Here is a 12,366-nt window from a genome sequence, read left to right as displayed (position 1 = left end):
ATTTATTTTCTGTGTGAGTATGCATACTTAAGTATGAAGAGTAAGAACTTTATGTTTGCTTGGAATCTATGAATGAAAGATTCTGGTTCCTGTGGAATTATCTGTCGTTTGAGAATAAGAAGCACCTAGTGGTGAGGATCAGTTCTGCAAGCAGCCAAGGGTGGCTTGTCTGAAATGCCACTCTCCTATGTGAAAAGAAACATTGGCCCAGTTCAGACATAACACAGTACAGGGACCCACATAACACAGGATGTAACACAGAATGGGGACCTACAGAATAGGGACCCAGAGAACAATGGACCCATGGGTCTGAATCCCCCCGTTCTCCCATCCACGGTAGGACGTGCAGAAGAGCTGCTTCTCTACCGTCAGGAAGATTGCAGAAAGGTGGGGGGAGCCGGCTGTGTGGGCTTCCTTCTTTCCTGAAGGACAGTCCACACAGCCAATCTGGCCTGAGGGAGGGAGGAACTTCCTGAACTCCAGTTCTGTGGTGCCCAAACTGCAGTGCCAGCATTTGGAGGTAATGCTGGTACTGAAGAAATGGAGTTTGGTGAGGGAAACTGTGGGTTGTTTCCACCCGCAAACTCCATTTCCCTGAATTCAGACATTCAGGTTAGGAAACCAGAGGTGAAGGGACCTCCAGTTTCCTGTTATGTCTGAACTGGACCACTGTTTTCGTTACACAGATACATCATTAGCCCTATTCAGATGTCAGTGAATGCAGCCATGCTCGGCTGGGAAAGTGTGGAGGAAGTCCCATCCCGCCTTCTGTCATTCATCCACTCCTGCCAGGTACTCACAATTACGGAGCCATTTGACGGAAAGGGAAGTGTTTAATCATGATGGCCGGTGCTTCCATGAGCAGCAAGCTCAGGAGATCCAGGTTACTGCTCATGGAAGCCCTAGTCATCATGATTATGGTGCTTCTCCCTTCAAACAGCTCTGTGAGCACTGTGAGCACCCAGCAGGAGGGATGAGTGACAGTGGTGGGGACTGGGGAGGGACTTCTTCCCCACTTTCCCAGATGTAAGCATGAGTGCCAGAGTGCTCACTAATGTCTGAATAGGGCTATTGTCTGAACCTATCAGGATTTTCCAGCTCCTGTAGCCAGATTCAGATGGTGCCTCCTGTGGGCATCTGCAGGGGGGAGCAAAGGGAGCATCTAGCTTCATGACCAAATTAATGTGGAGCAGCAGTTGCTGCATATACTAATGATGAAGCCATGCCCTGCCCTAAATTTATATCCTGTCTTTCAAAACAAAAAATAAAACTTTTCCAGGGCAGCTAATACAAATTTCAAAAAAATAAATAAAATTACTGTCTTGTGGGAAATAGAAATGTCTTCCACACAGGTAAAGTCAAAATGATACCATTGTAGTTCAGTATCATTGGTTTAATTGAAGACCAAAGTGACCAAGTGAATAGTGTGTTCACTTTGCACCAGGGAGACCAGGGTTCAAATCCTCTCTTAGTCATGAAGCTCACTGATGATCCTAGTCTGGTTACTGTTTCTCAACCCAGCCTACCTCAAAGGGTGTCTGTAATGGGATAACCCCATGTATGCCACCCTGACTTTCTTAGCAGAAAGGTTGAACTGAAACATGACAAGTAAATGCATTTCTCCTCCCTCAGAAGTCCAACCATTGTTACTGAGATCCTGTGTGGAAAGTGGACGTGCAACTGACACAGCACCCTATTGGATAGTGCCTGTGACATCATTGGTTGTGACAAGGCATATGATTCTTGCCTATTCACACTTGTGTCTCACAGGTTTTGCTATAAGACAACACTTTTATTTTAATTTTTAACCCCTTTTTCAGGCCATTGTTGATATATGTGGGCACTCATGTATCCCTTTTAAGGAAATGAAATGTGATAAATGAAAGCAAGCACTATTTCCCTCTCCTCTGTGGCAATCTCCTGTGGCAATGTCCTTTTGCTTATATATCGCTCCATGTTTAGAGAGAGTATACTCGAGGTAAATAGGAAATTGCCATGATGTCCATATCCTGCTTGAGAGTTCCCAGAGGTACATGGCTGAGCACTGTTGGAGATAGTATACTGGACTGCATTTCTTGTTTGTACATGTTCTTAGATATTTCATTTCCAAAATGTAAATTTGTTTCAGAATTACAAACACTTGCAGACAGATGTTTATTGCCAGGAATCAATTGGTTTTATTTTCAAAACAGGAAGTCAATTCAGGGTTGTCGTTTTCTGAAGTGAAGCTCAGGAACTGGTACAGAAGGGGGAACATAATTCTGATTTGGATTCAAGTTATCAGAAGGGTTCTGAACCGGTTATCACTTTGACTTTGTCAGGGTTTGTCCAGTTGGCTCACATTTGAAGTAGCAGTAGTCCTTATCCTCATAAGGTCCTTGCAGACGGCAATAAGAAGCACTAGGTGAGAAGCGTTTATGCAAGATCCAAGCATGAGTTTAATCACCCTCCATATGCTAGCGCAGGCTTCTGGCTTCCCTAATAATTCATGCTGTGTTTAGATGCAGAGCAGGATCCCCACATGAATTTTGTTGTGCCACCTGTTGGCCAGGTCTTGCTTTCCAAGAAGAACCACCATTCATCAGGAAAAGTAGTAACTGGTTCTTCTTGGAAAGCAAGACCTGGCCAGCAGGTGGTGCTGCAAAAATCTTGTGAGGACTCCCCTTTGTGACTGAACCCAGCATGGATTCACACTAGGAAAAACAGAAGCCAGTGCTAGCATATGGAGGGTGATTAAACTCATGCTTGGATCTTGTGCAAAAGCTTCTCCCATAGCGCTGCTTGCTGCTATCTGGAAGAATCCTTATAGTCCATTATGTAGAGGACTTCAGTCTCTTTTGTCTTCTTCCTGTCCACATGGGCGACTATTTATCCAGGATCAGCAGAGGCTGCACTGTCCACCAGAATTTTATCCCACCCCTGCCAGAAACATGTGTTGGGGATTTTTTTCCTGGGCATTGCTCACATCCCAATTTGGTCATTAATCTGAACAATTCAAGAAACCACTGTCTGGCAGTGCCCTAGGAAAGGGCCTCTTCAGCTATTTATACTGCTGATGGGACATATTTTGATGCCCATGCTATAAATTTAAACCACTCCGAAGCAGTGTTCTCTGTAACAGGGCTTCCCAGATGTTGTTGACTACAACTCCCATAATCCCTTGCCAAAGGCCATTGCAGCTGGGGATGCTGGGAGATGTAGTTAATGACATCTGGGAAGCCTTGTTACAGAGAATACTGCCTGAAGCCATCTTCCTGATTATTTGCCACCCAGTCAAGGAATCTTGGGAACTATGGTTCTGCAAAGAAGGCAAGAATTTCTCCCCTCACCTTCACCAATATCCAATTCCCAAGGTTCCTTAAGGAAAGCCAAGATAATTTACCAAGTTTCAGGCTGGTTTAAATATGTATGGTAGATGTGATAACTGGAATACACAGTAAGAGTGCAGCTGCACAAGAACTGAAGATGTGCTTGAGTGTGAGAAATGTGCTTCTGATCCTATCTGTCCACATAATCCTCTACCCTGATGAACAGTAAACAGTGGAAACTGAGGAACCAGCATAGATGGAAGAGTGGGGGCAGATATTGGTATGGGATTCTCCACTGCCATGTTGCTTCTATTTGATTCTCCTTCTGAAGTTGTTCTCTTCTGCTTCCTGCTGATGTTCAGTAACACATCCCGGTCCAGATGAGGCTGAAGTTCAAGCATACATGCTTGTGGTAGCAAGCATGAAGTGTCCCCTTTGCTAACAGGGTCCGGTCTGGTTTACATTTGAATGGGAGACCCTTATAGTGTGAGCACTGTAAGATATCCCCCTTAGGGGATGAGGCTGCTCTGGGAAGCGCATCTGCATACTTCCATGCAGAAGGTTCCAAGTTCCCTCCCTGGCTTCTCCAAGATAGGGATGAGAGGGACTCCTGCCCAGGGGCATATCTAGGGTGGGGCAGGCAGGGCACATGCCCCAGGCGCCACTTGAAGGGGGCGCCATTTCTTAAATTTAAAAAATAATAATTAAAAGGCTGCCAAAAACAAAATGGCCCCCGCGCATGCTCAAATGGCCTCTGTGAGGCCCTAGGCCATACCAGGCCTCACAGAGGCCATTTGAGCATGCATGGTGGCCATTTTGTTTTCAGCTGCCATTTTTAAAGAAAATGTTTTTTAAAAATGGCCACCGCACATGCTTAAATGGTCCCTGTGAGGCCCTAGAGGCCAGCAGGGGGGAGGGGGAACCTTTGAAGACCCCCCCAGCCTTTAGGAAGCCCCCCAAAGGGGCTACAGGTAATTTTTTTAAAAAATAATAATAATAATAATATAATATAAGTCACTGTACACATATTCAGATATGTGACTTGTATGTGTCCTTCAGACTTGTATTTTCCCGCTGATATTATGGTAAAGTTATCTGAAAGATAGGTGTTTGGACAGGGGGCGCAATTTTGATGCTTGCCCTAGGCACTATTTTCCCTAGATACGCCTCTGCTCCTGCCTGCAACTTTGGAGAATCCTCTGCCAGCCTGGGTAGACCATACTGAGCTAGATGGATCAATGGTCTGACTCAGTAGAAGGCAGCTTCCTATGTTCCACAGACTGGTTCTCACGATGGTAAACTGGGTCGGAGAAGTCCCCTACCCAGATTTGAGAACTATGTGCACTCTTGATTTCTGGCTATCTGCCAGCAAAAGCCTAGGTAGGAGGAGGGGGAAGTGATCATGTGGGAGGTTGGCCAGGCTCCGAGAGTGTTTCCTCCCCCCTCCATAATATGCTGGGGGAAAGTGCTGGGTAGGAGCCTATGCCTGCTGTGAGAGCCTGTGCCCACCTCCCACATGAACTGGTCTTATGGTAACAAGCATCAATTACCATCTTTGCTAACCAGGGTCTGCCCTGGTTTGCATTTGAATGGGAGACTACATGTGTGAGCACTGTAAGATCTTCCACTTAGGGGGTGGGGCCGCTCTGGGAAGAGCACCTGCATGCTTGCATGCGGAAGGGTCCAAGTTCCCTCCCTGGCATCTCCAAGATAGGGCTGAGAGAGAATCCTGCCTTCAGCCTTGTTGAAGCTGCTGCCAGCCTGGGTAGACAATACTAAGTTAGATGGATCAATGGTCTGCCTCGGTAGAAGGCAGCATCCTATGTTCCTAGCGTCACTTCCCCCTCCTCCTACCTAGTCTTTTGCTGACAGACGACCAAAAATCAGGAGCGCACACACAGCTCCCTAAGCTGGTCAGGGCACTTGTCTTCCCCAGTTGATGGTTGTGAGAACTGCCTTCTTATGTATTCTGCCAATTAAGGACCGAGGCAAGAAGAAGCTCTTTTAGCTGTCTTGTTCTCTTTGGTGCTGGTGGCTACATCAACTTCTGCTACAAGAGCTGACCCATCATTTTATAGGAACCATGTAAAAGTATACTAGCCTTTGTGTATTCTGGCCTCATCTGACCCCTCAAAATATTCTTACAATAAAAGGAAAGTGGTGCCCTTGGTCACTGCCCTTGATTTGAGCAAATTAGTACTAGGACAATATTTTTGAGACTTTGGTCTCCCCCCGCCCCACCCGCCTTTTTATCAGATGAAGTTTATGAAATAATATGATTTTCCTGTGATTGCTTCCTGTACACATTACAAATTTAAAAATAATAATAATAACTTAAGAGTCAAGATGAAACTAACAGTTAAATTTCCTTGTTGTAGCATCATGGCTGTAATGCTAAAAAAAAAAAAAAAGCAAAATAAATATACACATGCCATGTAACTTTGCCAGAAGAGCTTGGCCAATCCAACAGATTTTGACTCTATGAGACAGGTTTTGCTGTTATTTGTAGAGGGTTTTAAAAAAATATATCTCCCCCTGAGGAGTCTTTAATTCAAAGCGATCACAAGATGCCCATCCCTTCCTGCTGCTCTGTAGGCTGTTACTTGTTTCTCCTTATCATTCAGTATTGCTTCTTCTCCAGCCAACAAACCATTTGTATTGTTGCTTGCTTCGGTTTATTTGAACCCAGCGGCTGCCTTCAGCATGGAAAAATGAAAACCATTTGATCTGGGAAATGCCTGAGCATGCGAGAGCGTTTTTCATTTCTGAAAGAGTTCAGTTTCATTTGCTCTCTTCCTTCTGTTCCAGGCAGGCAGCACAGAGAGCTGTATAAATAGCCAAGCTTGTGCTACATCCAGTCTGAGGTATCCAAGCATCCAAAGAACGAAGGCACACAGCAGGGAAAGCACCGAGCAGCTTGCGCAAGTAAAGATGATGCATATTTCAATCTCAATCTCCTGAGCACTCTTGGGGACCTTCGATGGATTACAATAATACTTCGGCGAGGCTGCTGATATCTGTATAGAGCTGTCACTTACTGAGAAGGATAAGAGCGGGAGAGAATATCATTATTTCCACCTAAGATAAATGTTAAGGGCTGATTCACTGGGAGGAAGTGAGCTGAACATGTTGATGGCTTAAACTTTTTTTTTTTTTTAATCTTCTTGAAGTGGAATGGGTGAGTCCCTAAGACTTTTCTTAATGTACAGAATTATTTGGGAGACAAATTGTATAATGATGGTTTTAGCTGTAGACTATCTGAATGCCTCAGCAGTACCAAAAGATTATTGTTACGAGAACTGTGCATTTGTCATTAGCCTTTCCTGTTTCAACAGCCTAGACATAGCCATAAGGAGAAAAAAAATGTTACAAAGCTGGATGAGTTTGGACATTAGGTTGATAAGAGGTCTAGTTCCTAAAGTCCCCGTAAGGCTGAAACTCTATGGCACACTTACATGGGAGTAAACCCCTCTGAGTTCAATGGGACTTACATCCAATTAAACATGTAAAGGATCAGGCTACACGACTGCTAAAATCCTTTCTTCCATTTCTTTTCTCCGTCGTTGTGATACATAATCATTAAGCTCTTGATTCCCTCTAGGTTTTAACACTGGGAAGAATTCTGTTACGGGTGATTTCAAATGTTGATAAGTTGAAGTGAGTTTCTGAATCAAGATGAAGTTTCTTAATGGTTTTATAGTTAATACTTGTTCAGTTTGATGCATCTACCAAACTATTGTGTGGGAAAAGGTTTTGCAGTGCACTTTGCAATTAAAACAACCATTCGCTTTTTAAAAATACACTATATATTACATACACACATACACACACCTCGCTCAAAAGAAGCATTATGCACAATTTTGGTTATGAGAGGCAAGTTCGATTTTTTAAAAAAACCGTCTGAATTTTGGTTATGTTTTCATGGGCACAATTTCATCATGAGGATATCTTAAAAGCTTACGATGGAACTTTAAAACTGTCTTCACCGGAACAACTACAAGCAAGAGGCAGTGCTGAGCACAAATATTAATAATTTTGTATTTTTTTAAAAAAGTATATTTGATTGTGGAAGAGAATTAACTTAAGTGCTGGCTTACATTTGAGTTATACAATCTGTACACCAGCATGCTGACAGAGAAAAATTATGAATAAAACCTATGAACAGCTGTATGCTTAATTAATAGCAAGTCAGAGTTCTTATCCCAGCCACTGCATAACTATTTTGTACCCCAATTCATGAAATAGCTCCCATTTAAAAGATAACACATGATCAGTTGAGGCAGAGTATCAACAGAAAGCGGAGGCAGAATATCACCTCCAAACTAAGAGGCAGGATGCCTCTAAATAACCAGTTGCAGGGGAGCAACAGCAGGAGAGAGGGCATGCCCTCACCCCTTGCCTGTGGGCTTCCCAGAGGCATCTGGTGAACCACTGTGTGAAACAGGATGCTGGACTAGATAAGCCTTGGGCCTGATCCAGCAGGGCTGTTCTTATCTTCTTACGTTATGAACAGAAGTGTGAGATGTTAAGACAGGAAGAGTTTAATATTTAAATAGACCAATTAACAGTGAAACACAGGGACAGCGAAGAAACGAGAGATGGAGAAAAGAAAAACACAGTTATGTATGTCTTGTGCTTTTTCAATTAAAGAAGCAACAACCTGTATCACGTTAGAATTAATTTGTTTGGATTTTGTTCATTTCCTAAGGAAGATCAGTTTGGCTCTTGCGCACACCAGTCGACCAGCCACTAAAATTAGAATCTTGCAGTGGAAACCTGCATAGCCCCATTAAAGTTTCTACATAGATGTTTGATCTTAGCAATATTTACCTGGAAGCAAATCCTGGCAGTGTTTCTGGAACTTCCTTTCAAGCACATGTGCTTGGCTTGTGACACACAATCCCAAGCATGTTTACTCAGATGTAAGCCTCACTATGTGCAACAAGACTTACTCTTTAGTAAATGTGCTTACTATTATAGCCCTGAGTATTACTATACATTTGTTTTTCAAAAAATCCATCAGTGCCGGGGTTCTCATACTTGAGTCCCCAGATGTTGCTAGACTACAACTCCCATCATGCCCAGCCACAATGGCCTTTAGGTGATGGGAGCTGCAATCCAGAAATATCCACGGACCCATGTTGGAGAACCCCTGCATCAATGGATGAATCTGTAGATTTTTCATTTTTTAAAATGATAAATACAGTACAAGATAATAATAGAATTGTGTAGAACAGAGCAGTGTTTCAGAAAGAATAACTCTTTTAATACTCTTAATAGAGCCTCAACATCCATTTGTGAGAACTATTTTCTAAATTCCATTTCCACCCTTCCAACAAATGACCACAAGCATTGTAATAAACATTTAAAAATATTATTCAGCAGCACAAGATAAAACTGGGCACAAAGCAGACATTCCAGCTATTAATCTACTTCCGAACCTTAGCTTTTGAAGTAACACTTTAATTTTTTTTGCTTGTTTTATTTGAAACATACCATTTCCTCTTATTTTCTTGGAGGCTGATCCAATATTAGAAAATTCCTCCCCTGCCACTCAGTTATAAAAATCTCAATTTGCAATGCATAGCAATGGAAGAGTAGTTATTTTTCTGTTGATACTCTGCCAATGCTATCTATCATTCTGCCAATACTATCTATTAAGACAAATCAGAGAGTGCATCCAAACTTTAATAGGTCTAATTGAGAGGGTGGCTGTCTCATCCTTCATTAACCTGATACAGTTTTTCCCCCTTGCCCTTTTTAGATCTGTAACAAGTTCAAAAATAATATATGTATTTATGCTGCAGCTGTAACTATTAATTTAGTTATTTTACGAGAGAGCTTTTTTTCTTTTCAAAGTGTAAATCTGCTTAGGTTTAAAGGATTTCAGGCTGATGATCAATGATCACCCTTGAGATTCAGTGAATTCACACATTGCATGTCCTGTCTTATTACACGGCTGTACAGGAAGATTATCATTTTCCCGATGAGCTTTAACAACAAATGGAGAATGTGCAAATACATCACTGCATCATATTTAGAGATAATCTGATTCTTCTTTGGTGTTTCAGTATGGAAACTCTACAGATTTATCCATATCATTTATGCAGTCTTGCACATCTTGTTTGCAAGATATATTCTTTTTAAAAATCTGCTTATTTGGAAAAGAAGCAATGGGGACGATTATTCAATTTGACTTCAAACTATGGGCCCAATCCAGGCACAGACCTCCCTTGAAAGCAGCTGTCCATGCCTGGATGGACTGCCAAAAGCCGGAAAAGAGCCAGCAGTATAGGAGTCCTACACATGGACCAACATGTGTGAGAAAGGAAGGAGATGTAACAGGGGAATGGGATCATGGAAGTAAATGGATCATGAATGGGAGTAAATGGATCATGAATGGGATCATGGGAGTAAATGGACATTTCAAGACTGACCCATTGGGTGAAACACTTTGCTGCCTAGTAACTTCTGTAGTATCGGAAGGAATCTTAGTGTACACTACTAGGCTTGTGCAGTGCTTCAGGGGTGACTGCTGAAGGAGAGCCAAGAGCTGCATCCTAGAAACCACTGCAGGATAGGTAGAGACCCTACTCTTGGCCCTAAGCTGCACCTGCTAGTCCCAGCAACTCATCTGGTTTCTGTGCCTTGGCATCCTTTGCCATGTGGCAAGAGATCTTGGGTCATACATTGCTGATAGTGCAGTGTATCCACTTCCTTTCACCACCTTTAGTGGGTACTAAGTATAGGGAGGAGGCAAAGTTACTGAGCATGCTGCATCTGAAAATATGCCCCCCATCCCAAAATCAGGGATGGGGTTGTAGCTCCAGGATGGCAGCGTGACTCAGTGGTAGAGCGCCTGCTTATCATGCAGAAGGTCCCAGGTTCCATACCTGGCTTCTCCAGGTAGGGCTGAGAAAAATCCCTGCATGAAACCCTGGAGAGCTGCGGCCAGAGTAGCCAATACTGAGCTAGATGGACCAGTGGTCTGATTCAGTAGATGGCAGCTTCCTATGTTCCTGTGAAAGTGGCACAGGCATTTCATCCTGCAGTGGCTATGCATATGTGAAGGGCCAGCTCAAGTTCAGCTCCCCAGGAATCATGGAGGAACCTCTGGTCTCCTGAATAAAGCCCTGCAGATACAGATAGATAAGACGTGGGAGCTCTATCATCGATTCTTTTTCTGAGTTAAAAGCAATTGTGTGGTGATTAATCAGATCAGAACCATGCCACTGAATAAGGAAGGTTTAGCCCTTTCCCCCATGCAATTTCCCCAATCTAAATCCTCTCCACAAAAGCTGCTATTTGCCCTATAGCAAATCTTTTCCTCTTACCCTGGTCAAATGCTGTGTATGATGGGTAGGATGGTACTGTCCTACCCAGCTACTGCCTCATACATGATCACTCCACCCTCCTCCTACCTAGTTGTTTGCTCCCACATAACAGAAAATTGGGAGCGTGCACAGCTCCCAAACCTGGGTAGGATACTTGTCCTACCCAGTTTTTGGTTGTGTGCACAGGCTTGGTGTGTTTCAAGTATTGTGCAAATATCTCAGGTCTTGATTTTTCATTCTTCCAGATCTGGTCAGTTTACTATTTAGTCAGTTGCAGTAAAATGGCTACAATGGTTTGCTTCTTTTCTAGTTTGAATATTAGAGCAGATGTGCTTGGGAATAGGAATTTTGCACATTGTACCGCAATAGCATCTACTGACAGTAAATCCTGGTGGTGCACCTAAGCATTCTTCACATCCTTCTCCTCCTCTTCCTCTCACTTTTTGCCAGGCCAGACAAACAGCTTTATTCCATTTTCATTTTAAGCTGAAATTGAGTTGTACCTGGGCATTCCAAAAAGTTGCTTGAATTACAAAAGACATTCAAGCACCATTCCAAGGATATCTGATATCCAGAGTGGTTCCAAAGACAGTATGATATTCAGCCTGATATCCAGGCTGGTTATTACCTATAAAACCCTCAACGGCTTGGGTCCAGGGTACTTAAGAGATGACCTTCTTTATCATGGACCCTGCCGTCTCTTAAGATAATCTGGGGAGGTCCGGTTACGATTGTCACCAGCTCGTTTGGTGGTGACTTGGAACTAGGCCTCCTCTGTGGCTGCCCAGGGGCTTTGGAATATGCTCCCTGTTGCAATAAGAGCATCTGCTTCTTGGTTTGCTTTTAGGAAGTCCCTCAAGACGTACCTGTTTTCTCAGGCTTTTAATTAAAATTCTAAAACCATTTTATGGGAGTTTTCTCTTCTGAGATGGTTTTATTTCTTTTGTGAATTTTAATTCATTTTATATTGTTTTACATTTGCTGTGTTTGCTAACTTTTTACACTGCCTAGAGATGTATTTATCAGGCAGTACAGAAATTAGATAGATAGATAGATAGATAGATAGATAGATAGATAGATAGATAGATAGATAGATAGATAGATTAGACTGACAGACTTGCTAAATAGTATAGTATTCCTCCAGGAATAGTCTAAAGGACTTCTAAATTTTAATAGACTTCTTTGAAAGAAATTTAGTCAGGATGCCACCCAGTAGTTGTCCTAGGTAACCCTGGAGTTTTCTGGAAGTTTATCACAGGTTCTTCAATGAGAAGACAAGTCACAGCAGACACGTGCTCTTGAAAGACCACTTGTTCACCAGTACCACTCTTTCCCTGAAATGCACAGCTGAAGGAGAGTGTTCTGTGTCAGTATTCCTCAACCTTTTCAGATTCAGAACACACCTTATTTCAAAGAAGCCTTTTGGGTCACACCTCTTATTTTTTAAATTATATATGTATATAGTGGTAGCAATATATCTCATGACAGGCTGCAACACAGTTAGGTACATAGGAAGCTGTCTTATACCAAGTCAGATCATTGGTCCATCTAGCTCTATACTGTCTACACTGACTGGCAGCAGCTCTCCAAGGTTTCAGGCAGAAGTATTTCCCTACTGGGAGATGCCAGGGAGTGAACTTGGGACCTCCTGCATCCTGAATTACACCCCCATCCCCAAAATGGCTTACATGGGTCTCTCATTGAGGCACTGACCACAACAAGAC

At 42.9% G+C, this 12,366-nt stretch overlaps 1 protein-coding gene across 2 annotated transcripts in view; it reads left to right on the top strand.

Moving 5' to 3' along the window:
* The first annotated feature begins 5,960 nt into the window (after nt 1-5,960).
* Nucleotides 5,961-12,366, top strand: part of LOC128345586 (protein TUNAR) — a 109,038-nt gene continuing 102,632 nt past the window's right edge. For both annotated transcript variants that reach the window (XM_053297785.1, XM_053297771.1), the window contains exon 1: nt 5,961-6,486. The gene's annotated coding sequence lies outside the window, so the exon portion shown is untranslated. The remainder of the gene's footprint in view (nt 6,487-12,366) is intronic.

Source organism: Hemicordylus capensis, chromosome 1 (genome assembly GCF_027244095.1).
Source record: "Hemicordylus capensis ecotype Gifberg chromosome 1, rHemCap1.1.pri, whole genome shotgun sequence".
In the NCBI taxonomy this organism is placed as follows: domain Eukaryota; kingdom Metazoa; phylum Chordata; class Lepidosauria; order Squamata; family Cordylidae; genus Hemicordylus; species Hemicordylus capensis.
The sequence above is the reverse complement of the archived record's forward strand: the minus strand, read 5'-3'. Positions and strand labels throughout refer to the sequence as shown.